The sequence below is a fragment of the Numida meleagris genome, chromosome 6, assembly GCF_002078875.1.
Source record: "Numida meleagris isolate 19003 breed g44 Domestic line chromosome 6, NumMel1.0, whole genome shotgun sequence".
Taxonomy (NCBI): domain Eukaryota; kingdom Metazoa; phylum Chordata; class Aves; order Galliformes; family Numididae; genus Numida; species Numida meleagris.
In genome coordinates, this window is record NC_034414.1 from 9,678,290 (window position 1) to 9,702,438 (window position 24,149).

The 24,149-nt window shown below is 41.9% G+C and overlaps 1 protein-coding gene across 8 annotated transcripts in view; it reads left to right on the forward strand.

Moving 5' to 3' along the window:
- The window catches only part of ST5 (suppression of tumorigenicity 5), a 158,276-nt gene continuing 134,335 nt past the window's right edge, over nt 209-24,149 (forward strand). The window contains exons 1-2 of one of the 8 annotated variants that reach the window (XM_021402305.1): nt 6,935-7,088; nt 7,257-7,488. The gene's annotated coding sequence lies outside the window, so the exon portion shown is untranslated. Of the gene's footprint in view, nt 315-391; nt 860-6,934; nt 7,089-7,123; nt 7,489-24,149 lie in introns of those variants that run through there. The other 7 variants (XM_021402313.1, XM_021402317.1, XM_021402308.1 and 4 more) reach the window with 7 other exon arrangements.

The window sequence follows — 24,149 nt, forward strand, 5'->3', positions numbered from 1 at the left end:
GGGCGGGCGGCTGGGTAGCCCGCGCGTGGAAACGCGCCTTCACGCGAGGAGCCCCATGAGTTCCCTCGTTTCCCTTACGCCCGTTCCCATGAAACAGAATGGCCTTTTGTGAAACGCGGGACCCTTGCACCGGGTTTCCTTGTTGTCGTGGGCCACGAGCGCGTCAGGACAAGGCGCCTCATGCTGCGTGCGAGGTGGGCGCGGGGTGCAGGTAGGCGTCCTCGTGCAGAGGGGCTCGCAAGCCTAACGCCGGCTGCCATTTCGGCTCCATCTCAGCCGAAGGAAGGAGGGCGAGCACGCGCTTAACACTGGAGGTGCGTGCGCTGCTGGGATGCTTATTTCCAGCTATGGAATATGCGTAACGCGTACATAACGTTCTGTGGATGGAGTCCGCAGCGCGCTCTTGTTTCCCCTCGTCCTTTCCCGGAGAGGCCTCGAGCGCTGCCCGCGTTCTCACGGACAGAACCGGCGCTGCTCCTCGGGGCGGGAGCCTGGCTGACGGGCTCTCGGTTCTCCCCTCCTCCCCCTGCCCGTCGCGTCTCCCCGCCGCCCCGGAGGGCTGCTCCGCTCCGCTGCCCTCCCCGCCCGGCGAGGACCCGACTCGTGTCCGCGGAGCGGGGCTCTTTGTTGGCGGCCGGCTGGCTGCTTCCCATTAATCTCCCGCTCTGGCCGTGGCCGTCCCCACTTCCTGCCTTGGCATACTTCTCTCTCCCTCGATCTCAATCCCTTCCCTCCTCCTTCCCTTCCTCCCTGCCCCCTCCCCTTCTTTCCCTCTTCTCGGCTTCTCCAAAAGAGCTACGACCGCCCGTGCTGCGGGACGGGGGCTGCGGGCGTCGGGAGCTCTCCCCTGCGCGCCTCGGTAAGAGCCGGGAGCCGCGCCGCTGGCTCGGACGGGTCCCCGGGAATCCCGGGCAGGGGAGCGGGGCTGGGGGAGAAGCCACCGCCCGGCGCCGGGCTGTGCGTGCCGAGAGCCGCCCGCCTCCCGGAGCGGGGCGGGCCGGGATACTCGGCGGGCTGGCGGGCCGGTGGCGGCTCCCGGGGCCCGGCGGCTCCCCGACCGCAGCGGGATGGGCCCGGGGCGCGCATGGCAGCCTCAGCTCCCGGCCCGCGCCACACGCGAGTTCCGTCCCGTTCCCTCCCGTCCCTGTCCCCGGGAGAGCGCAGATGGGCGCCGGGTCCCCGCGCAGGGCGGAGCGGGGGCTCGCTGCTCCCGCCCCGTGCCGCTCGGCACCGCCGGGCCCCGGGGCCGGCTCCTCTCTCGTGGGTGGCGGTGGCAGAAGCGCCCGGGAGAACACCGCGGGGGGACCGGGCTGACCCAGTGGGCAGGCGAACCGGCCCTCAGGGCTTGGGGCTCGAGTGTGCATAGAGAAGGGGAGCCCGATACTTCTCCCCCTGTGCCTGCTCGCGTCGGCTGCCCGGCTGGCTGTAATGTTTGCGTGCTCATTGAAAAGAGTCGGAGAACCACCTGGACTCCATCGGAAGACTTTAGGATCCCAAGGCAGATGCAGCTGAAGAGCTAAGGGAGCTGCTTCAGCAGTTCGCTTGGTGGGAAAATCAGATGTACTGCTCTTGGCTTGCTACCAAGCATTTGCTTTACCAAAGAGCAAGGGGTCACTGCAATCAAAGAGTAGTGGCTGCGTATGAGAGAGCCTCTTATGTTTACTTCATTTTTATCGCTCAAATGTATTTCGAATCTTAACAGTGAAGCCAAATGAAGCCGGATGCATACTGTAATAGCATGGAATAGGTCCACAGCAATGTTTGTTATCCCCCTTGTTCTACTGTTGCAGTGACTTTGCGTTATAGATTTTCTTTTGGTTCATTCTGTGTAAACAGTCTTTAACTTCAGCCAGGTACAGAGTAATCCAGTAAGGGCCACCTAGAATGATCAAAACTTGTGGCAAACAAAGGACAAAAGTGTTGGCTGTAGTCTGATTTCTGGTAATGCAAAGTCAGAGCAGGGTGAATCGAAGTGAGATTGACTTGCCTTCAAGAATCAATGGTGTTTTGTTTATTCATGATTAATATATAGACAGTTGATGGAAAAAAAAAATCTGTATAGTGGAAGGATAATAGAGCAAAAGTAGAAGTATCTTATGTTTAAGATCAGATTTGAGAAAATCATGTATGTTTCAGAAATGTCAAAGTACAATATTCATCTTCACGATCAGTTTGTACAGGTGGGATAGTGGAAATCTGTTACCAGTCCGAAGGATGAGAATAAGACTCATACCTTTGGCCATTCATTTCCTTCTTGCTTTAAGATCAATTATTTAAGGGAAAAGCAACACTTTGAAGCAGTTGTGATTCCTTGTAGCAAATTACCTGAGAGTATAATCAAGGTTCTTTTAAAACTATCTGCAGTCTATGTACCCTTAAGAGTGAGCAGACTGACAGGAACTGCCATTCTCCTCGTGAGATGGAACTGGTTCCTCTTGGAGTACGGAGGAGCGTGGAGCAGAGCTCCTTGGGTGTGTGTGCTGGGGTGGGTGGTGCTGGGCTTCACTGGGGAACACTGTCAACCTTCCACATATGCTTCTTGTATGCAGAAATGGGGGAATCCTGCCTGGCTTGGTTTAGGGTGTTAAACTTCCATAGCCAGCTTGCTCAGCATTGTCACTGCGTTTCCTAGTGCTGGGAAGGAGAAGGACCTCCTGACCTTTCTTAGCCTGCATTTTTGTGCTGTAGCTGCCAGAGCTTGCTCCAAGGAGCTCAGAACTGATCCTCATGATTTCCCTTTAGTCAACTGACTTTTGACATATACTGTAGCCCTTTAAAGGAGCATGTGACCCCTTATTATTTGTGACCCTGCGAACCATTGTGTAATCTGTTGACTGTAATGTATCATGCCAATTTATTCTTGGTTGGGAAGTCTTGCCAAGGACTTGATGGAATAGCACGATTTTATCCACTTTATTGTTTTCATTGTGTTTCATAAACATCTAAGACCCTCTGGGAAGAATCACTGGGGCGGCTGGGCCTCCTTCTTTTAATTGCTGGTTAAATAAATGTTGCCAGTTTAAAAGAAAAAAAACAAGTGGTATGCAGGATTTCAGAATGCCTGGAACTGCTAAACATTCATGTTTAGGAAGCGGAACTATTTTTAGTGTAGGGGCATTTAAAGAAAAGGTCCTAGCCCCTTGTGAAGAGGTCACTGCTAAGTGCGCTGAAGAGTCTGCTTTTAGCTGGTGAGCAAAACCAAGTTTCCCACAGCTCAGTAAAACCGAAGAACCAGATTTATACTTTTCCCACTTAGATAAACAGGGAGGACTTCTTGCTAGTTTACAGTAGTGGGAGTGAGGAGGCTAGAATTCTTACCTTGTACACATATAAGAAAATTTCTTGGTCTTGGGGAGATGCTTAGCTTTCTGGTTCTTTCAACTGATGTCTACAGTGGAGGTGTGGGACTGAAAGGCTTCTCGCTTTCTGAGAGGGTCTGGGAACTGGCAGCTGAGGGTACTGTGTATTAACGCTCAGGATGTGTCACAACTATCTTGAGTGCATCCCTGGCTACCATCTTCATCTACAGCTAAATGAGCTGGGGTTAGAAAAAAGTATGGGTGCTTGAGAACTCCAGTCAGTTTAGGATCCTCCATCAATTCTCTCTGTAGGACTGTGGTTGCTAAATAAATTACTTTGGATCCACTGAAGATTCTCCTCAGCTCCTCTGCCTGGGAAACAGAAGCACTTGCTTTTGGTGGTTTAAAAGAGTGTGGTTTGTGTCAAAGTTCTCTATGTGTGCTAGATCCATCGTGTCATGTATGGTGTGTTTTGAGCAACCTAGATAGGGTTAAGTGTAACCTGGTCTCTTACAGGGCAGAGGACCAAAACCTGGACTGTTCAGACTTTCAAAATGTACCAAATGATAGCCAAGTCAAATCAAGTTTCAGTCCAGACTTCACTGATTTCTTAACATACGTTCAATTTAGATTGCAAATTACTTCATTTATTTGTTTGTTTCCCCTCCTTTAATATTGAATGCTGTGTGCGTTAGTTTGGTATCCATGAGCAACTGCTGCTTTTCAGATTTTTTGGTCTGCAGTTGAGACGTATTTGGTGGTGCAGATAGAGGCAAGTTTGGGGAACTGAATGCAAATATTTACATTCTTGATTTGGCCTAGTCTTTACGCTTGTAAACACTCACGGTCACATTGAACTTTGGTGAGGTTATAAGTGGCTTCGTCAGGCTTTGGGGAGTCACACCCTGCAAGACCTGAGATTTCCCCTTTTAGGAAGAGTTCTGGATGCATTTTTCAGGTGGATATGTCAGCTGAGAATTAATGTTTGTCACTCTTGATCTGACTGTAAAATCTTTTCCCGCATCTTGCTTTCTTTTTTTTTTTTTTCCCCCCACTTTTTTTTCCTAGTGAGATTCATCAAGTTCAAAATGTCATGGAAGAGCTGTTCTGCCTGCCTGGAAGGCATGGCACAGTCTTTGGCAGTCTTTGTGTGCTGCGTTGTACCAGAGCTCTGACCCAATAGAGTGGAGCCATAGTGAAGATCCTCCTCCCTCCATGGTTACCATTTTCCTGGTCCTTACTTCTTAGGTGGGCAAAAAAGAGTAAGAGGCCTGATTTGAACAATGGGAATATTTGCTTGTGGAGAACCAGTCCTAAGTCCTCTTCTCATTCATGTAGGCTATGAATACGAACAGCTGTAGCTTCCGTAGAAATTTTGCAATCAGCAAGAACCAAGCCTTTAAGTTTTGCTCTGCATTAGCACTTGAACTTTTTGATGCACCTTACAGCACACCCGAGAGATAGGGATCAACGGGCAAGGTAATGCTTCATGGCCAGCTCATCCTATTGCTTGGGAATGCCTTTCAACTTGGGTTTGAAATTTGAAATGATAGCTTTGTTGTGGAAAGCCTGAGGCTACAGATGTGACTGAGTTGCACTGGGTTACAGTAAGAATTCCTGCTCGTCAGTTGAGTTCTGTAACTTTATGTCCTTAGCCAACCTAGTTTTGAAGGTGATTACTTTAGTTTAATCCATAGTGAACATGTTTAGAGCAATCTTCTACTTGGAGCGTATGCAGAGATAGTTAGAACTGTTTAGGTAAATGGATGCTAATTCATCCAATCAGTATTTTTAATACATTCTGCTGTAAGCTTCTAACCTTGGAGATGCATTTGATACGGTTGTGGAAAACAAGATAAGATGTTCATTTTAACACTACCTTTTGCCATTTTTTTGAAGACATATTTGTTTGAGCTATATCCTTCTGCTGAAAACCTGTCATCCGTAGCAGTGCGGCTGAGATTTCAGGGAGTTAGTGCAAATGGAAAAGTCCCTAGAGACACACTGAAAGCACAGTGAATTTTTGTCAGAAATGCACCCTGTGTTCACACACATAGGAACAGGATGTAGATTTGACTTAAGTGTATCAGCCTCCTAATTTCTCCTTAAAATTAAGCTGTAGAAATGCTTGATGTATGAGCATTTAGAGTTAGTGCTGGTGCCAACACAGGAAACTAGGTCTTTGAGCTGAAACATTAAACATTAGTTCCTAACTCCCATGTCATTAAAAACACTCATTGTATAAAGTTCTAATACTGTTATTCATTTAATTGTTTTGATGGGGTCATCACACTAAGTTAATGCTTTGTATTCCCCACACCCCCTCCTTAAGAAGAGGATTATTTGTCTTTGTGCAACATCCAGTCTGGATTGCAAGGGATGGATGCTAACCAATTAGCACGATGCCAAGGGCCCTGCTTGACCTGCTATAAGCATTGGTGCAGAAACCAAAGTAGAGCTCCTCTGGCAGATCTCACAACCCTTCTTCTGTGAGGAGCAGATGTTGCAGACACGGACTCTCCTTATTCTGAGATGTCCTTCGAGTCAGGAGGTGGATTTGCCTCTTGACATTTTTGCTTTCAGCAATGTTACTACTTGGAGGGAGTACAGTTTTTGCAAGACAGAATGAAATAAATGAGGTTTGAATGATTTTGATACTTTGTCCTGGTGGAAACTGTTATCGCTCAAGGTCACTGGAAGGGGAAATATATCTGGCCCGATGTCATGTTGCATTCTGAGTGGGCACAGTGCGCTAATGAAAAGTGGAGATTACTGCCTCAGTCAGCAGGAAGGCGCTTCTCTCATCTGTGCTACAAGATCTCAATGATCGGAGTTTCCAGCATGCCTCATTTTTAAATTCTGTCTCTATGCTCACAAGCTCCCCTTAGCCGGTGTTGTTTAAATGAGCATCATTAACTGGGAATGTTGTTTTGAAGGTATGGCAGATCAGCGAAGCGTAAAAGCTTGCCAAAATCACCTGTGCCGTGGCAGGCTCTGAGCACTTCCACCATTACATTGCAAACTGGGGAGCAGTTCCACGCCACTGCTTGTGTTTTGCTGCCTGCTGTATCCCTGCCAAATGGTTAACTTTAGTCTCTGAGCAGCAAATCCCCCGTTTCACCCAGACTGTGTAAGAAATGGCTGGCTCGGAAAAGAAGTGAGGTCAGAGCAGGAAAGGAAAGAAGGGGATCAGAAAGAAAAGAGGCCTAAAACAGTCTGAAACACTCCACAGGCTGATATTACATTAAATATTACATAACAATTTACAAAACTGTTAAACAGCATTCAGTACTTGTGGATACAAGTCATGCACCACTAGGTTTGAATGTATGTTTCTCAGTTACTATTTGATGGATATATCTACCGCCAGAGTAAAAATCCTGAACTATTTAATTGTAATGTTTAAAAAATAATTCATGCAGGGAGTAATTCCATACATGAGTACTTCTATGATTTGCTGCGCTCTGATGTTTGGTTTCATGCTTAATTCCCAGTTCTACCAGATCAGAAGGCACTAACAAGATGGTTGCTCTGGCTTAGCATGGGTGGCTGAAGAGAGTCATTACTCTGTACCCTGTTGCTTAGGAAATAAGGGGCACGCTCTGAGCAACAGTTGAGCGCGCACACACTGTGCAGGTGCCTGTTCCCTGTTGCATGAAACCAGAGGATTCTTTTGTTTGTTGCTGTGCATGTAAGGAGCCACTCATTTAATACTTGGGACAAGTACAAGGCATGCTACTGTTTCAGCTTTTTGCTGCCTGCCCTGTTGAGACCGAGCATTTCTCTGCTGTGAGTTCTTTGCCTGCTTAGTAGCTCTTTGGTGTTTCTTTGCTGTTCATAATAGTCTGGCCTGCTTCTTTGGAAACTTTCTTTCTGCTTCACTTGCAAGATCTGGATAGCTTCTCTTGTTGCTGTGCTCTGAGAGAGCTGCTCCAACTTCTGTTCCTCTGTCCCTAGGACAAGTAGAAGTTAAGACCCCGCATGGCAAGGTTCCCTGTTTGAATAGGAAGTCTGTGACTGCACCTGGGCTGCCATAGCTGCCCTTAGCTGGTATTGTCTGACAACAGCTTGGAAGCAGGACCCTCTGAGGCTTTCACCGCTGTAGTAGCAAAGCAGCCAGTAGAAGAATTGCTCTTTCTCTCCAGAGACATCCCCAGGCCTGGGAAGCAAAGGGAGATATCACTGCCAGGTGAGAGAGCTACCTTCTTATCCAGTGATACAGTGAGCTGGGGTCTATTCTTCATTGGACTGCCCTGCTTTTCCTGTGGCCACATAACTTGTGGCCATTTTGCATGCAACTAAAGCTTCATTTAAAGCCTTGTGCTTCAGGGAAGCTTGCCTGCCAACTCCCAGGAAAGCATTTGTCATTTCTCTCTCTTTGGCTTTTCTTAATGTGTTTCTTATTTTTCCTTTAAGTCCTTGATCCTCCCTCTTAAAGCATTCTAAACCTAGCAGCCAGGCTTTAATGAGGAGTGTGTATCATAATCTCTAGTTGTGCTGCCACTGCATCTAGGCTGTATACAGTAGTGTGCTCTAGATTTTGTGGATCATATTTTCACTTTTTTGGGGGGGTTCACTGGGACCTACAAAGAGGATAAATGGTAACAGATTCTTCCATCAGCTATGAGCATTGGGATTTCTTGCTCATCATCAATATTCCCTGACGTCAGCTGTTTGAGCTGCAGGCCCTTGAGAAGTCACTGTGCTTTGTGCTCTAAAGCCAGCATCACACAAAATGTGATCAAGATTCAGCTTCAGTTCTGGCTTTGTTTGCTATTGAGTTCTTTCCCTGTGAGGCAGTTATCTTTGAGTTGGAGAAACTAAAAGAGAAGTTGATGAACGTGGAGTTAAGATGATATTTCCCAAGTGAAACAGTAGGAGAGCCATGATATTTTCAGTGGCAAACACTTTTCAGAGAGAGAGTAACAGTGGAGGGTAAAAAGTTATGAGGGGAAAAAAAAATTGTTTTTCATCCATCCATCTCCGTGAGAATGGATTGTTCCTGGCAGAGAGACAGGATATACTGTTGAGGGGAAATGACTGTCTCATCTTTTCAGTTAGGGGGATCACTGTATATTGTGGTATGTCTGCCAATAGAAATAGTGAAGAGGATGGTACCTAGCATCAAAGCATAGCATCTAAGATAGAGGAGAGAACGTACTTGCTGCCGTGGGTTAAACAGACTTCTTTTTTTGGTGATCAATATTTCAATCCCATGTCATTTTTTTTTTTAGCAGAAAGTTTAATAATGCAGAAAGTATAAGATAAACGAGACTGTAATTTTTGGCATACAAGTGTCTACCCAGAACTACTGTGGGTAGGCTGTGATGTGATGGAAGAAAGAATCTGGCCTATTCTTAAATTTTGACAGATGATAGAGGTTTTTGCCCCCTAAAAGTGAATCTGAGCTTTTAGATATGTTGCATAAATACAATAATTAAATGCAGTGACATATTTATGTGAGAAATTAAAATATGTGATGAATTTCAAGGGGCATACGCATAAATGAGCCTACAGATAATGAATAAAACAGAAGAAATCCAGTCCTGGATCGTTTAATGCTTTGTCTTGGACCAAGGCTTCCTTTTCCCTTTCCCTTACGCTGTGCAGCAGAACAGGTTGGCAACCACACCTTTTTGTCCAGCCCAGATAAACATGTAGTCACAAGGTTAGCTGGGGTAGAGACCACACAAAGCAGTGTGATGTGGACTAGGTGAGTTATCTCAGCATATAGGAAATATGTACTCAACCCTTACTTGCCTATCACTTTATTTTTGGCTATGACTTTTCAAATTCTTTCTGTGTCCAGACATTTCCCCCCACCCCCCTTCCTCTTAGCTGAAAAGTAAAAGCCAAGTACATGTCAGTTGTTTTGACGGAAATTTTTTTTATAGAGGCTTAGCATGATACTAAGTGTCAGCATGACACTTTTTTTTTTTTATTCCAAGACTCGTTAAAAAAAACAAAAAACTATGTATGTCAATACACAAGAAAGGGACTCAACTCCACTAGCTCTAAAATGCAACACTCGCCACTAATAAGGATATGTTATTTTCATCTCTAGGATTTAGGATGTGGGTTTTAATCTGAGTGATAGGGACTGCTGAAGCAAATTAAGATTAGTAGTTTCTGGAGTAGGACAAATGATTTAACAACAAAACAACAATCAGAAGCTGAGTACGGACACAATCTAAAATGGCAAAAAGATGATGAGATGTTGCATTTCATTTATGCAATGCACGCATCTTTTAAAGATGTAATGTAGCATCCTTAATTGTAAATCTAAAAGCACCTAATAGTGTTAATGAGTAGAAGATTCCACATAATTCTGGTAGAAAAGTACAAATATAGATGAAAAAGTTCAGGAAAGTAATCCTGGAAACAGATAAAACCTTTTACTTTTGATTTCAGTTTAAGGAAAAAGAGAAATATATTGTGAGGTGAATTATTTTCTTTCATCGTGAACTGTAGATACATACCCAGAATATTGCCCTTTAGTTGGCAATACTGCTGCTGCCCTTCAGTGCTTGAGAATACCTGAATACCTGTTTTCAGCTGGAAAGTAATGTTACTTAATTTCAAGATTTGTATGATTAGGTGATAAGACAAGGAGAACAGTTTAGACTCTTAATATTGTGTTTCTTAACTGCTAAAGCTCAAATATATAACAATAGGCTAAATTATATATAGAAGTATATTAATGGTCCATTTTTTTTTCTTGAATGTGTGAGTTCTTCTCTATCTTTTTATGTTTGATATTTTGAGACTTAACCATAGCCATTCTCCCTGGTCAAAAACCAGCAGTTGTTTTGTATCTACTACTCCCACCTCCATTTAGAAAGTTATGTTAAGAAGTAAAGATGCACTTGTAGATGTCAGCATGCAGCCCAGGTTTACCTCTTATGCAGGGTATATTTTTTATTATTCAAAAGATAATAACGTGTCCAAGCAGCATTTTCTGTACTAAATTGGGTGTAAACTCCTTTTTATTGGTGTAAACAAAGGTTAACTTTAATGCATAAATTAATTTGCAGGTGTGTTTGTTGTCCCTATAATTCATCCTCACCAGGGAGCTGGGAGACAAAGAATCCATCTTTACAGTCTCCTATCTTTAATTATGAATTCTCATCTCTCTGCAGAGCCTTAACTGGGCTGGATTCAAGAAGATGAAAAAATGCTCGGGCTTTTTGTATAACCCTGCTGAGATTTTCTAAGTCACTTATGGGAATTACATGTTCATTTTCCATTAAAGTCAGCTTGAACCAGATACAAAAGTTCTCAGTGTGGCTTTGGCCTAACTGTTTAACATTAAAACATCCACATGTTTCTCTTAATGAGAACTCAGGATCTTCACATTAGGAATATGATCGAGTATTACAAGCAAAACTCAGCAACTTATCATTTCAATGTTTTCCTTGTGTTAAAGTTACCCATTTATACGTACCTGTGTATGTTCTACTAAAACAGAAAAATACCTCTTTCTTAAAACAGTTTTACTCCTAAATGTCTGCTTTCCTTTTGTTGTCATACTCATTCAGAAAAGCACATCTTTATTCTGTAATGTCAGTGTCTTTATACTCTTATCTCTTCGATTTTTTTATCCACTCTGGGAATAATCACCCATCTTTCCTCAGAAGAGAAGCATTTGTTTTCCAGAAGCACCTACTATCAAGTACAATGTCTACAGAAGGATATAAACCCTGGTAAAGAGATACTAGCTTGTGAATCTTGTGTCCTATGACCCGCTTTGTTATTGACTCACTAGGTGAGTCAATTACCTGTAACCTCAGTAGGTCTGCAATTTTTGAAGAGATAACCGATGTCTCTCCACATATTCCTGAGATCTGCACATTGAAGAAGCAGAAGTTCCTAAATGCTCAGATTAACCTACTTTCTCTGAGATTTACCTTTTCAGACTGTTGCATTTCTTTCCTAACCTGAAAAAGGCGTGATGGCCTGAAATAGCACTCCGAAGGCTGGCGGCAGTTCTACTGTAAAGTTGCAGTCAGCAGAAGATTGAGCCTAAGGACTGCATGTGACTCAGGGAGCTCTGAACTTAGGAAGGCAATACGTCGTCTTTGGTCTGTGCTGACACCTCTAGCCAAGCAAAGAAAAGGTGTTGACATTGGAAGGAGCTGCAACCATGCGGCTCTGCCAAATATGAGGTGAAACCTTAAAGGAAAGGAATAGCAATAATGTATGACCCAGCAAAGGGTATTCAAGACTACTCCCTCAGAGTTTCTGGACCCTCCAAGTCACCCGATAATTCAGTGGCTGCCAGCTTGGCACTGTTGTTAGGGACTCAAAGCACGTGGGCTTTATAGGCTTATTAAAGCAACACTACACAAGGGTACTGTTATATTATCTTTGTGATACAGCAGAAGTTCTGACTTTCCTTTTTCTCACCACATTTCTTATTGCCTAGTAATTGTAGCTTCTATCGGGTTATGGTATCATTTAAAGAAAAGGGTACAAACATGTTTAAAGTTAATCATGCTGTGTGAATACCTTATTTCACTTCTATGTTAAATGCGTAACAAATCTGTTTGGCAGCTACCTAGTAGGAAATGGTTTGTTGGTCTCACATGCATGTGTACTGTGCTCTAAAGTTTTCAGGTTTAATTAGGTTTTAGATAACTGTTTCTCTGGAAAAACCTTTCAAATGATGCTATTTCTTTCTCACTCCCTTGGATTCTTTTGTTTTTTTACATATGCCTTCTGCTTGACTTTCTTGAGTGACTTTAGTACCCTTGAGGAAACCTATCTACAACATTTGCAAAATCCACTTTTTATAGTGTAAATGGATTGCACTTGGGTCAAATATTTTTACCCATGTGGATGAAATACAGACAGAAGAAGAAAAATGATAGGTAATGGGAGCCTTATTTACATTCTCAGCTGCACTTTGATTTCTGCAGTGGCTCTCTACTCGTGGTCAGGAGCACAACCGTGAGCTGCTTCTCTATTGTGAAGGGGGTGTGGGTCGGCAAAGTGAGCTGATGTTTTTTTCCTCCAGTAATTTTTCTGGCCTTTTCCTGCATGCTTGTAGACACTTTTACAGAGCCTGGTGTGCAAACATTTTATTGTGCTTAGCAATGGTTTCTTTCAGCAGCATACTAGATTTGTTGCTACTCTGGAAGTTCTCCTTTCCACGTTAGCTGACGGTAGGCGATGGTTTAACCAAGAGGCCAGGCCTGGTAGCAATTTCTACTTCAGATGGAGGAAGAAGGTATACTAGAGAGATAGAGAACTTTGAAAGTGGTCTCAACTTGTGCATTGTGAGACTGAATGGGAGTGGTTTTTAGGACACGCACCACTTGTTTTCCTCAGAGCTGTTCTCTGACCTGGTGCATTCACTCCTGAAAAGTCTCCTTAGTTTAGACAGTTTGTGACCTGCCCCTACCCCCACAGCTGCTCCACCCTCAGGCGGTTTGGGCATGCCTTTACAGCAGGCCAAATGCCAACTGCATATTTGGGGCTTAAAATCCCATCTGTTTTTTAAGCAAAAAAAAAAAAAAAAAAAATCCTGAAAATGTCACTTTCATTTATTTTTTATAATGTTTGTTGTTCAAAATAGGGGAAGTAGAAGTTTAAACCTTGAGCTGTATAAATATTTGCATTACTTCAGCAAAACGCAAGTGCCTGCAAACAGCATGATATTGTGTTTTTTAGATAAAGGTAATGAAATAATGGGGGAGGAAAAAACCACTCACAACAAGAAAGTGAAAATGAAGTTAGATCTTCCAAGGGTTTCTGTTTCCCATTTGGAAATCTGATCCGTTGATAGTTTTTGATACTTTGTTCAGTAGTAACACCAAGTGAATTGAAAAAACGGAGTCAAACGTGCACTCTTCCATGGTTGCTACTTGACAAGATTGAGGTTATATATCCCTCTTTAAGGCTGAGCGATGCCCACTTACTGTTCACCTGGGAGCACACTCCTAAGTACCCGTATTGATTTGGGTTTCTGCTCCACTTGTGCAGAAAGCTGTTCCTGGCGGACTGCTCTGCTGTGAGGAGCATGGTCCTGGATGGAAGCTCCATCCAGCAGTGGATGAGCAGATGAGCGCCTACAGTGCTCTTTCTCACTGTCAGGCTCAACCTCAGTCTTTTTTGCTGTATTGTTTGAAAGATGGATTAAGGAAAACACCTTTCTCACGGATTTTCTTCCTTTGCTGTTTGTGAAAGAGTGAGAAAATTTTGAGCACGGTAGTGTTTTAACTTTGCTTAAAAATATGAAACGGTGTGAAATCTGGCTTTGAATTAAGGCTGGTGGGTTTGGCAAAGCAAGATGTGTGATGTGAAACTAGTTTTTGTAAGGTCCTCTAAGACTTTCTGGCTAAATAGTTTTTCATGTGCTAAAAAGCGCTGTGAACGGCTCTCTGTGTGGGTAGGAGACCTCACAAGGGCATGTTTAGTTCTGTGTTTCAGTGCGTGGCATCTGTATCCTGAATTAAGAAGATATCTATCAGCTGTCCAGCAAGGAGCTAAGGGTGCAGCCCAGTTGGACACCGTGGTTTGCAGAAAACATAGATCAGGTCTGGATTTAGTGACTGAATGCGTGTGCCTTTCTGCCTGTGGAGTTAGTGCATCTCCCAGATTTAAACAATAATTATTGCCACTCTGAGCTTGAGAAAATGTAATAGTGATTGCCCTGCAACATTAAAGTGTCACCTAAAGATAACATGAGCTCAGGCTACCAATCCTACTAAGCAATTGTAAACAGTACAGATTAGGCTAGCTCATAAATTTAAACAAAAAGCCCCTCCTTTCCATCCTTACCGGCCTCTATAGGGACTTCCTGGACACAATGCTTTTGACTCATCCTGGAAGATTACCAAATTTGGAAACATGGGATATTTCTGACCAGTTTGGCATCGAGCACAGGGTTCTATTTAAATTCTGGTTTGGTTAACTACACTTTTGCCTCCACAAACTTCCCCTTGCTCTAAATGGCTACAATAATATTTTTTTCCCTTACTCCCTCTATACTTGTGTGGCTTTTTAATGTTAAATGAATATTTTGCTTTGCTCTGGAGACAGCTGTATTTCAGCAGTAGATGAAGCAATTTGTGTCACAGCCCACTTTTCACTATTTATTTTTCAAAGGTGTTGCAAGGCCCTTAGTTATTAATTGTAAAGACTTTGAAATATGAGGAATATCATATGACTTGCAGCAGTGGTCAAGTCAATAAAAGCATAAAGATGTTTCTTGTGTGTTCTGAAGTCGTCAGTTTGTAATAGTGCAAGCAATTACTCATAGTTTCACTATAGTGCTTTTCATTGCTTCAAAGTGCTTTACAAAGATAATCAGAGACATTGAAAGTTTGATTAGATGAAGCATGGTTAAAATATTCTATTTTGATGATGGTGAACATTTTGTGGAATTAAGTTTATACCAGAAAAGTTTCTGAAGAGGTCAAAGTGGTAGAGAGGCCTAAATGAAGCAGAAACAAACTCAACAACTGCTTTTTAATGGACATAGCAGCATGACCCTTATTGTGTGTAGTAGAAATGTTAAGTTATGGCTCGAAGCAGTGATGGAGCACCTGGTGGGAAGGCAGGGCCAACCCAGGGGAGCTCAGGTGCATGGAATGTGCCTGAGTGACCAGAAGGGGTGGAGCCAGGATCCACCTCTTCCAGACCTCATTTAAGGGTTGGCAGGGGAGGCAAGGGTATCTTGTTGGAGATCCCTGTGTACCTGAGGCCTTCTGAAGGTAAGCAGCTTCTTTCCTTCATTTCTGTGCCCATGGCTGTTGTATTTGAGCATATCCTCACTTGCTGCAGCCTAGGACCTCGTTGCTCTGCTGTCATTACTGTGCTTTCTATTGCATTAATTGTGCAACGTGAAGGTTTTGGTTTCATCCAAACATTGAATAAATTTGAAGAATGAAGCTTTGAGTATTGTCTTGTCCTTGAATGACTTTAGCTAGTATCTCCATTTTGTAGATTAAAAAATCGAAGTAGAAGGAGATAAAATAACTTGTATGAGTGGAGTTAGTTGCCTGTGCCAAGGACGAAGCTGGATTTCTAAGTCCTGTACCCGCAGAATTAACTCTATGATAATTTACTGTAGTTTAACAAGGTTTTTGCTTTAGTACTTCTGCATAAACACTTTTATTTTATTTCATAAATTAAACTTACCGTTCCAAGCAAAGCAAAGTCTATAGGTAAATAGCAGTGAAGTTCTCTAGCTCAAATAAAAGGAAGAATAAAACTAAGGGTAGGCTTAAATGTTAGTCTGTAAATGAGAACGAAATTTTAACCATTTCACTGCTGATATATTGTAGCAGTTGCAATTTCTGGGATTATAATAGGAGTTGAGGAGCAGAGGTCTAACTATAATGAGTTTCCTCATATTATATATATATATATATATATAAAATCCAAACAACAACTGATTTCTGCTATTTCTCAACCGATGTAAGAATAGTATTTGCTATGACGCTACAGAATAAGTGTAATGAAAATATTAAGATATACCTGTAGCAGGGTGGATTTCGTTTTTGAATTTTTTAGGAGTAACTGAGAAAGTAAATAAGAAATGTGCTGCTCTGCTGTCTTCTTTTTGGGCATTCTAAAAGACAATACTTATTCTGCATCACTTTGCTGTTTATTAAGGGAAAATAAGTTACTGCCTTCAAGTCAAAGAAAGACCTTCCTCTAACAAACAGCAGAGCTCCAATGCCCCATTTATTGTCTTGACATTTTGTTTTATCATTCCAGTTTGCAGAGCAGTTTCCAGAGGTTTGTGTAGTATGCATGAGTAAGAGAGAGAAATGCACTCCTATTTTATTTCAGGAACTTTGGGGATTTTAGCTTGGAAACAGGCATGGCTATATCTAGACCCATCGTTCTCACAATTAGTGGCACTGGAAGGAGTCTAGGTGATATGGCACACCCTTACATAATCTACTTTTCCTTGCATTTTGTTGCTATGCTATGCCGTTTGCTAGCCAATTCCATGGTCTCTATGGAAGTATTTTCCATTGGCTGACTTTATTACCTTTATTCATATTCCAGCACTGTCTACAAGTACCAATTAGTATTTGGTGCCAGATTTCTTGGTCATTCAACACGCATTAATAGAGCGTAGGGGGAGGAAATAACAAAGGTACCTTTTCCTTCGGAAAAAGGCAGCTATAAAAATAGGACAAGCGGGGGAGATATACATGTTAACCTTCATCCGTGTACAATATGCTAAAAAGTGGTCAAATATACAACCCCCTAGCAATTCCCAAGGGTTGTAGGGTGACAGGACTCAAAGCATCGTGACATTGATCTTGAAAAGTTATATATGGGAATCCACAACACATGGGAGATGCCTTTTTTTTGTATCGCAGAATATAAATGAGATGCTAACTTGAATAGCTTTGTGGCATGGAATGTCTGTCTTTTTTTTCTTTTTCATAGCTTTACATAGTTCAGTGCTTCCCCTTCATTTCCTCATGCCTGAAGAATGCAGACAAATAGCAGAAAAAGGTTCGTCTTTAGTGCTGTTAGGTCATTAAGGTTCTTGGCCAAAAAAGATCCCTGACCTTCTTGGTCAGAGGAAACCACACTAACAGCAATAGTTTTAAGGAGTTTATAGCTAGCCTGTCTAGCTGTTGTGTATGAGGCCTAAGCAGATAGAACAAAACTGCTTCAGCTTTTTTTTTTAATTCTCATCCTTGTGCCCAGTGAAAGGCTTTATGTTTCATTTTGTGGAAGGATGATGCTTGCAGAAGATGCAAACATGCGTTCTTCCTGCGTCTGTGTTTTTGTAAAACTTCTGTCACTGGTTTTCATCTCCAGGTCTGCCATTTTAGAAGCTGATGAAAATGTAAAATGGAAATTGTTCCCTGATATAATGACTCTACAAAATTGGTCAAACTGAGGAGAGGCTTGTGAAAAGAAAATACTGGGTGACCTGAAGATCATGGCACTTCAGTAGTCCAGCTGCAAATGTTATCACCACGACAAAAGAATATCTTTAACAGAGTAATTCAAGGAAGGATAATGAACTAATTTTGAAAAAATTACCAAGGACGAGGGGGAAATTCAAACGTGCTGGCAGGGAAAATGTACAAAGCAGATGAGAAATTTTACATACTTAAGTATGTATGAAAGACAGTATTATGTAGAATGGGTCCCCAAAATGTGACCTCAGTAAAATGACCGGAGAAAAGATGAGAAGAATTTGAAGTGATGCTATTATTCAGAGCTGTAGTGATAGGTAGAATACTGCTGGTATCATTATCTAAAGTGTGACTGTGAAAGATTGTGGGGGTGCATTATAAAGGGTGAGGAGAAGAGCATTACAAATGTCATTAGTGAAATTGAATCTGATAGCTGATATACTACTAACAAAAGCCAGAGGAGCTGGTAGCAAATCTATGGTATTTAAAGGACATGCTACATTTCTTAGAAGAAAGGAGAAAGGGCAAAAATAAAATTTAAAAAAAGAGAGAGAGAAGGCTAGCAGCTCTTAATTATTCCTGGAGATAATGTTCATTGTAGGGCTTGTGCACTGCTCAACACCCAAGTGATTTTTCTGCAGGCAGCCATGTTATTCTGACTGAAGCTGGAAATAACTGTGTTCATACCAGCGAGCTATATTTATTTTGTTCAAGTTTCATCTTGGAGAGTATTTTGGAGTTACTCTCCAGCAGCTAAATACCTGTTATGACTGTGTCTCTGAGAAAGTGTAGTGACGCTGGACAGTTGGGAAGTGTTTTGAGAGGTTGCCTATCAAAATCCTGACAATGGGAGATCTGTTGGCCTTTCCAACCAAAGAAAATACACTCCTTGAAGGAGATGGGCATCAGTTACAGTTGAGTGGAGCTAGTACTGAACTGATTGCACCAGAAGCTTTTACCTTTCAAATTTCAGAACAAATTACTTCCAGCAACTTCACAGAATCATAGAATGGCTTGGGTTGGAAAAGACCTTAAAAATCGTCCAGTTCCAACTGTCCTGCCATGGGCAGGGTTGCCAGCCACTAGATCAGGCTGCCCAGGGACCCATCCAATTTGGCCTTGAATGCTTCCGAGAATGGGTCATCCACAGCTTCTTTGGAAGTCTGAATGGCATCCCTGTGTTTTTCCCAGGCTACACATGGTGCCATGACTCGGATGGGTGGTTCTTCACCTTTGTGGACTTGAAATACTTCAATTTTTTTACTGGGAAGAAATCAACACAGCTCTTGGCCATGCAGCTAATGCCTCTGACAAATTTTCTCTGAATTGGTGCTGCTCTGTGACCTTGCAGTACATATTAACTTTTTACAGATGTAACTCGAGAGAGACTGTGTTTAACAGACACAGGGGATGTTGACAGGGAGGTATTGGAGAGCACCTGAAAAGCTAATACTTCAGTAAGAATAAGCATCAAGAGCAAAATCTCAAGATCTTGAGTTACAGCCAGCAAATCAGAATATTCCACAATATCTTCTATTGCTTCTTCCAGAAATTCTGAAGTACAGCAGGCTGTTTTCTGTATTGCTGAGTATTATCACATACTCCCAAATCCCATGAGTTGTTTGAGAAGAGATTGATATGTAAGCATCTCACAGTCTTCCTTATATAGATGCTGTTGGTCTCTCACTGATCACTTGGAGTTTTCTCTCTGTTCGTATCTCATTGGGTTTTGTGCGCAAGTCTTATCTTAACCCTTGGGACTCGAAGTTTCTAACATTGAATGTGATTGCAAGAGGGCTCCAGGGGAATATTGTTGGGTCCTTAAAAGCTATTCTTGTTCTGTTCCCTTGTTTGTGGCACTACCATTTGTATATAGTCCTCTTCTAAACTACTTCAGTTCAATTTTCAGTGTGTATGTCCCTGCTCCTCTGCTTGTGTTTTCTGTCATCTTTCTTTTTGCCTTTGGCTTCATTCTCTTCTGAAGAACACTTTTATTTTGTCTTCACATCCTTCCATTTCAATTGTTTCAAGTACTTGCCCTGGGGGTTGGTGGTGGTGTTGTTTTTTAATACAGTGAATTGTTGATTATTTTATTTAATTACTATTTTTTTTTAAATTAAGAGAGTACCTGAATCTTGCTGCTCCAATGGAAAAGCTCATAGCAGAGCACTCAATCTTGTTTCAGTGTGGAAGGTGGACCACATGTAAACTGAGCCCTTGGCAGAATTTTCTGTTGCACTGGAAATCCTTTTCTGACACTGAGAATCCTTTTGCTTTATCCCTCTGAAGAAAATGAGCAGATACTCAAAGAGCGTACATCTTAAATCTTAATTGATGTGCCACTCACATCTGTTATTTGAGAGTATAGTGCTTCTCCCTTTCTGGTAAAGAACCCATATGTAGGAAGTTGACATAATCTTTCTCAGATGGCTAGTACCTGATTAGTTTCAGATAAATGCTATCTTCTTGCATTTGTTTTTGTTGTTCCTAGTCTCAACATTTCCTGTGTTGTAAACCTTGTGGGAAAGTTTACTTGTGTGACAGGCCCTGGCTAATTTCACTATGTCCAGAAATCTAAAGATTTAAACTTCTGGGTTCTGTTCCAAATCACCTGCATTCCCATATGGCTTGTGTCCTTCACTGAGCATTGCTTTTTTTTTTATTACACTAAAGACTTCTTGAACGTGTTTAGTATTATGTACCAGTATCTGAAGAACAGAATATCTTTTGTGGAAAATGAGTTTAGGTTCTTGAAGGAAATTGGTAGTGTTGAATCTGACCAATGTAGACAGAATTTGGAACCTGAAGGCTTCTTCATGAAGAAAAGATACAAGGTCTCTCTTCCTCAATATTTCCTTACTGGAAACCAGGACTACATGTAGGACTCTCAGGGCACCAATCCTAGGCTCTTTTGCCTTTTATTATTATCTGTCTCTCTTATTTTCTTCAAATATAGAATAAGCATGTATTTTCTAGATATGTGGACCAGAGTGCCCCTTCTTTACCTTCTGGGGGAAAAAAAAATCCCCTGAACAGAATGTGCAGGCAGTGACACTCAAGATTTTTTTGCATGATTATTTACAGACAACACATTTCTGAAAAAAAAAAATCATGATATGCTTTGCTATCTGCACTTCAGCAAGAAAACATGAATTGTCCAGACTTACCAAGGAACAGCAAAACTCTGATGTCTTATGAGTCCATTTTATGCAATGGCATGTGATACAGAACACAGCTTTTAAGCTGAAGTCTATTGAGATAAGGCACTGTTGTTACAATGGTTTGAACAAGTAGACTTTGTGTTAAGTTCTTAGGAAACAGCAATGTTGCCTGTCTGTGACATGGAGTACAGTTTTTCTTTTGGTGAAGTAGGCTTTCTCTTTGGCTTTTCATTTTGAAAAGCAGTGTTTGCTGTGCAGGCTATGAATCACTGTAGGTGTACCAGTTTCTTCATTTTTAAAGGTGTTGCTGCTTCAGTTGACTGAGCAGTTAAAAGATTGTTACTGGCAGAAGATACCTAATGAGATGGTTTTTTTTTTTTTTAATATGTATGGTGTTTTTTTTTTTTTTTGCAGAGGGATACTCTAAAAGGTAGAACTTGGATTCTACATGTGCACTTTACTGCCAAGCACAGGAAAGGTGGTGAGGTTGCACTTGCGTGCTTTCATAAGAGACATGAATTTTGCTGATGTTTTGGGAGTTTCTCTATCTGAATTGGAAAACAAAAGATTCACTTCAGGATAACATGCAATATACATTTATTCTTGAAATATATTATGGATTTTTTAAATTTTGAAATTAAACTGCAACTTCAAAGTACAGCTTCAGCTTTGAGATCTCAATACATTTTATTTTAGAAAATGCTGTAGAAAAATATGCCCTTTATTATTTACTTACATAATATTTCAGAGTGGATTTTGTACCACCAAATCTTACTTTTCAATGAACGAAATGTTGAAAGCACCACAACTTGCTCCGCTATTCTTCTCCATTTTAACACTCATGGAAATACCTAGATCGTTTAGTCTCCATCTCTTCTATACGTTGGTTACACTTATTTTCAAGATGATCTCTGATTTCTGAAAATTGAGACAAACTATGCAGATGGGTCATTTAGAAAACAAAGAGCTGTATATGAACTATTATCTCTCCCAAAACAGATTTATTTCTAGAAATAAATCATATCTTGGTTTTCTGATGGTGTATAGTATATGAGACAACTGTAAAGCTGATTGAGTTTTATACCATTTTGAGAAACCATATTTGAAAGCTGAATGCTTGATTTCTCTGTTTACTATATGCCCCACTTCTGACTTGTAATAGTTTTGTGCATCAATGTGTTAATCTGCGGAGTCTGTAATAACTACTGGAACTTCAAACAGTGCACCTGATTATTGGTGTCTTTCTTTAGCTGAAAGCAACTCCCCGAACTTCAATCTCTCTATCTAAAAAGAGAAAAGAAAGAAAAAAATATCTTCTGTTTCGAAAGATGGTTTATAAAGAAGAAGAGTGAATCTCCGAAAACCAAAATAGAACATTTCCAAAACTAGACTCTAGTTTTGGCCATTATCTCTGGCCTGTGCTCCCACCAGGCAGGCTAACATGAGGCTGAAGTGTTAACAAGGATGGCTGTGTGTGCATGTCCCTGCTGTGGGTCATGCCTGCCCTGCAGCAGTGCTGTGGTGCCCCAGGTGTCAGCAACCCTAGGAGGGTCCTTTTGGGCCATTAGGGCCAATGCCTGGGAGATGAACATGTCCCTTACAAACTACACAGCACATACAATTTTGAACCTGTGCGTCTGCCCGTTGGAAAGCTGTTCCAGTACTTTGCTGGTATAGAGGTTAGAAATATTTTTCTAATTTCCAGTCTAGGATTACTGACAGCTAGTTTCTGCCTGAATTCCTCTCGAGTCAATCGGGAGGAAATGAACACTGAGTGCATGAATGAGATCTGCCTTACCAGTCTATGGACAAAGGTGGCTGAGCAGTTTACTCTCTCAGTCTTGCAACGTTATCCTAGTGGACTCTAGATTTGAACAGAAATATTCAGCATGGATCTGATACTCTTTAAATGGAAGAACATGAGTCTGGCCCCAAGCTTGGTGAAGCCAAGGGAAAGGCCCATGCTCATTTTCAGTGGTCTTGTGAACTAAGCCTTATAACATATGTGGAGAGCTGGAGCCAGATGTGTCTCCCACCCACAGTTTGGCCAATGAACATGTGTGCACAAGGCTGTTGTAATTATGAGAGAATTCAAAGGGAGCTGTACATCCAACAAGAAATAATCATAGGCTGATCTGTGCCTCAACAGTGTACTTTCACACAGCCACCATCTGCAGCTTGGGGCCTCTCCAGAGAAGGGAACATCAGATGGGCTGTTCTCTTTCAGGATTATGAGATGTACACAGAAGTCCCTTGGGGTCTGGGATGAAGCTGCCGCATCTGGGGGTTTTGTGTGTTTATTTTGTAAGAGTCCTGATCAGGTTGTTTAGGATAAGAGCATATAGCAGCTTGTTTGCTTGCAGTTTGATCTAGAAGAAAGGCTTTTGGTAGCATGTTTTTTTTTTTTTTTTTTTTTTTTTTTTTGCAGTTGAAGGATATTGTTGGGTAGTGAAGTTTAGACAGCACATGGAGATTTAGTTGGAAACTGTTATTGCAGGAATGGCTATGAAGTGGGCTATGAGCGGATCTATTGAAAAGAAAGACTGTTCTCAAACACAGTAACCTAGCTAGGGAAGACTGATGTGTAGATGAATATGTTGCTATTTGCTCTGAAATGGTACTGGAAAGTTTTGGTAGTGTGAAACCTCATGCACTAAGTTGGTGAATCCCTTCTAAATTATTGATATTCATCTCCAAGAAATATCGTTTTTTTTTTCTTTTTCTGGGAGAGGGAGTTGTGGTAGGTAGGTTGTGGTGTCTGCAGAATGTGTCATATCCTGAATGCCCGTTTGCCCTGGGAGACTACAGCTGTGTCAGGTTCCCAAGATGGTGACAGCAGCCTGCAAGAAGTCATTGCCAGCTTTCAGTCACGAAGAGAAAGCTGTCATTGAAACCATGGTTGTCAGAAGTCTCTCATTTATGTCATGAAGTATAGCAGTGCAGACACCGGCATTGGAGTGTGCTGGTCTGACCCTCTAGTATTCAAATTCCAGCCTGGCTGGCTTATTTTTTCACCCTTCTTCGTTCTTTAAGGACTGCCATGTTGTAGTCCCCATGCTGCTGTGTTTTGCTGGCAAGTGAAGCAGTTCATGTTTGCTCTGTGTATAATTACAGTGACTAAGAATATTTAAAGATAGAGCTAGGATTGTTTTGTCACAGTGTGCTCTTATAGCGTGGTTTTGTGGGAGATGGTGAGTGATAAATGTGAAGAAAAAAATCTTTTTTACTCTTGCCAACTCCACCAGTTCTATAGCGACTTTTTTTATCTTGTAAGATAAAATATCTTGTTTTCCTAGAGTTCAATCATTATCAGTGAATCTTGGCCTTTTCTGTCTTTCATATCAACTGAGGAAAAGCTTGGAAACATGAATCCCAAAGTTTTGAAATGTAGAGAGCTAATAGGAGGAGTTTAATCTTTACTTGTTCTTAAGTTTTTGTAATTTCTTTATGACATCTTGCAGTGTCTCAAGGAACTGTCTCAGGGCGTGGAAATGCTTAAACCCTGTAGTAAGAGATTCTCTCTTCTCACTGTCTGCTTCCTAGTGTGTTCTTGTAGAGAAAGTGGGAGATAAAACTGTGCCTCAGCCTCTCTCTCAGCTGTCTGGAGACTACAGGAGAATAACTGCATCTACACAGCATGGACAGCAGTGACATATTCTGAATGGCAAGGAACAAGCACCTTGTCATCTGAGAGAGTGAGGTGATATTTTTCATTATCCTTGATGTCGATGAGTATCTACAAGGGGCGGTCAAACATGCATTGGAATAACATTATTTACTGCGTAGTTCTT